Genomic DNA, 3,864 nt, shown 5'->3' with positions numbered 1-3,864 from the left:
GAAACAAGGGCAGAAACCTGCATATCTTGGGCTGGATTGACATGGGAGCAATGATGGAATTAGTACTCAGATCCTTAACTTAGAAAAAAGTTGTAATACCACATTGTAAAAATGCTCCATTACAGTAAAAATATTCAAAATGTTACTTAAATAAAACTACTCAAGTGTTATCAGCAAAATGGGCAATTAAAATATCAAAAGTAAAGGTACAGAATGGACCGAAGTGCCATGTTATTGTAAATATTACATCATTTAATCATCATTTTTGATGTATTGACACATAGGCAGCATTTTAATGTAGCTGGTCAAGGTGGAAATAACTGATAATAAACAACTTATTTATACTGCCAGGTAGTTTAATCTATAGACTCGATTTGTATTATGTAAGTATGTCAAATGGTTTAAATCTGAATCTGTTCAGTAAAGTTCTCTCTAAGCTAAGCTCTCTAATAAATGTAGCAGAATACAAAGTACATGATTTCCCTCTAAAATGTAGTGAAGTAGAAGAATAATGTGGCACAAAACACATGTACAAGTACCTCAAAATGAATGAAAATGTACGTATTTCCTTTAGGGAGACAAAGCGGGGTGACAGTAATAGGTACACCTTAAAATATAATGCAATCCAACACAACAACATCACAAATTGTAGCCTCATAAATAAGTAAAGCATTGACTCAGCACCTATCTGACTCAGGCAACAAAGATCATGGATGACACACTGTAACCCTCTGTGGTTTCTCCAGAAGCTTTTTGATCCTAAAACCTCATTCTTCCACTCTAGGGAACCAACCGTCTCTGGCACGAACAGGTTGATTTTAGTGAAGTTACAGCATCGCTAACAAAACTCAATATTTAAAATTGTATTGCAAAACCATTCTGATGAGTAATGTGTCCTGACAGGAAATAGAGAACAAGTTTCACTGTGAATCCCGTCTCTCAGGTTAGAAATCTCTCAGGATGAGAGCTTGTCCCAGTTTGTTGCTCAAAATGATTTAGTGTGCAATTTTCACTGCAGACAGTCTGACTTGTTTTAGGATGAAGATCACAGGTGTAATTAATATAATAAACGGGAGCTCTGTGCCAATTAGGTCTTCCAGTTTGAGTTTCCTGGTGTTGTGCTCGTTGGCTCATTGGTACAGCTTACTGGGACACTTAAATGGAATGCAGCCATCATTAATGTAATTAGTTACACCTGTGTTTTCTCTTTTCTCTGCAAATATGACAAGTCAAAATATCTACAGATGCAATGTGTGTGTGTGTGTGTGTTACTGTTCACTACATCACTACAAACATTATTTAATTTTAAACGAGTTAATCCAGTTAACACACTTAAAATATTAATGTTTAATTATTAAAAAATGGATTAGCAGTAACAGTGGGTGTTTCTGTGTTTAAATCAAGAATGTGTTTTTATGTTGTATACATTTGGCTTTCTGAGATGGTTACACTGAAATTAGAGCATTTATCAATATAATGGTCTACTGTCTTGTCATTCTTAAGGACATAAGGTGTGTGATAGCCTATATTAAGATAGAAACGACAGTCTATGCTTGACTACTCACCCAGTTTAAATCTAATAATAGCTCCCTGTGGTTGCCAGAATGAACATGTTGTAAGTCTAATGGCATCACAGCATGAGGTAACTGCGTTACAGGGTGGAGGTAAATGTACCTGAGCATTTATATGGGTGTCTGTGCGTTTGCATGTTTACATCCCGAGTGAGTCTGAAGGCGTTGTCATACAAAATATGTCTTTTTCACTGAAGACATATTGACTGGTCACAATAGGAAAAGCACAGGTGTAAATAATAAAAATAGTGGTGGCTGAATTTGATTTAGCTGCTTTTGGTATTGGTCCCTGGAACTGAACAGAGCCAATCGTTAATGTCATTAGTAACACCTGTGCTTGTCAACCTTTTCAAGCGTTGAACGAGAAGATCAGTAGTACGCTTATATCTGTCCATTAAATCAACAAGAAAGACAATAAGTATGTGGGAATTGTTCAAAAATTTTAAGCTACGGTCAGCAGCTGGTTAGCTTAGCTTAGCTTAGCTTAGCTTAGCATAAAAACTGGATATGGGGGGGAAACAGCCTGACTCTGTACAAAGGTTTTTTTTTTTTTAAAAAAAACCCACCTACTAACACCTCTAAAGCTCACTAAATAACACTTTATATCGTGTTTGTTCAATCCATACAGAAACCAAAATGTAAAAACTACAAGTTGTGGTTTTATGGAGGGTCACGTTTGGGACTATTCCTAAACCTATAGCCAGCAAATAAACATGGTATGTGTGGGACAATACCAGAGGACACTTCAGGAAGTCATTGCATCCGGCCAAGAAATCTTCCCACAGGATGCTTATTTTCTTTCTTGACGAGAGATAGATGAGACGATTGATAACACTCTCATACTCATCTAACTCTGCAAGTGAGCAAATAAGCATATTTCCTAAAAACTCTTCCTTTAAACTTATGGCTGCCTAAATTCACCCTCAAATTTTGCATCTGTGACCCCACATCCTTAATATCCAAATAAGCAGAAACAGCCCAGCGCTCATTTTTCACCACCAAATTCTGAATTAGACTCTGAACAACCCTTTTTAATTTGTCAATATTTAACACACAATGCTGCGGTCCGCACCCAGCACACTAATAAATCTTCCCAACAATGAACCAACAACGTTCACTACAAATTCAACCCTTCAAAGACAAGTGTTTGTTGTTTGCTGCAGTCAAGTGCACACCAAGCATTGAGATTTGAGCAGCAGACATACTCTGACCCGCTGTTGCTGTAAGAAAGATTATTAAATTGTTTCTTGACAGCTCCCCGAGTGTCATTTTTCAGTATGAATGGGGCCTGCAGATGGCAAATTGGGTTACCATGCCAACTGATGTCTCTATATTGAACAGTGAAGGGGAATTGTTTTTCTAGTTAATGACATGTTGTTGTATGGTTATGCATTTTATTGAAGATAGAAGGAATTCACCCAAGCATATATGCAAACATGATACTGATCCTTGTACCCAAACACATGATAGCATCTCTAAAGTCCACATGTAGTAATTGTTCAGTTTGCAATCATCCGGAAATCCTAACCTAACAACCACCACCATGTGTGCAGACATGCCTTGTTGCAAAATTCAAATAAATAGTACTTACTGAGTAATTACAGAGTATAACTTACTTCAACTATCTTTCTTTCTATTGAGCTGATGTAAAAATGGTGTTGTGTGATTTATAGACATCCTTCAGTCTTAAGCTGCTTGTGTTTTTAGGATCAGTGATTAACCAGTCGATACAGGATTTGTGAGGAAATACTGTTTTCCTCCTTTCAGTGATGCGATTAGCTATATATTATTGTCTTTTCATCAACAGAAGACAATATCAGACTGATGTATGTCATAAAATGTTGCCTTTCTAACAAATGTATTTTATGTATTCAGATGACTTGTCCATTTGGTTATTTAGTATGTAATGTTTTTTTTTTTTAATCAAACAGCCATTTTGTATTGCATGTACTTTCCATATATTCTTGAGTTATGCCATCCTGTATCTGGCTGTGTAATGACCTTTTACAATGAATGATGACTGATGTCAAGACTAAAGATAAATTCATATAAACAAACAAATGCAGAGTGACTTCATAACAATAGGCTAATACTTTGTGAAAGGAATGTGTATATATGTACATACACACATGCATACATTTGTTTGCATGCACATTTACACACACACACACACACACACACACACACAACTATAAAGCCACACCAACTAGTATATAAAAAAGCCTTACTGAGTTAGATTTTTTTCAAACAATAAGCTCATAAACATGACAATAATGTTAAAGTAGTCTTGGCT

Source organism: Thunnus thynnus, chromosome 19, assembly GCF_963924715.1.
Source record: "Thunnus thynnus chromosome 19, fThuThy2.1, whole genome shotgun sequence".
Classification (NCBI taxonomy): Eukaryota; Metazoa; Chordata; class Actinopteri; order Scombriformes; family Scombridae; genus Thunnus; species Thunnus thynnus.
This window is presented reverse-complemented; position numbering follows the sequence as displayed.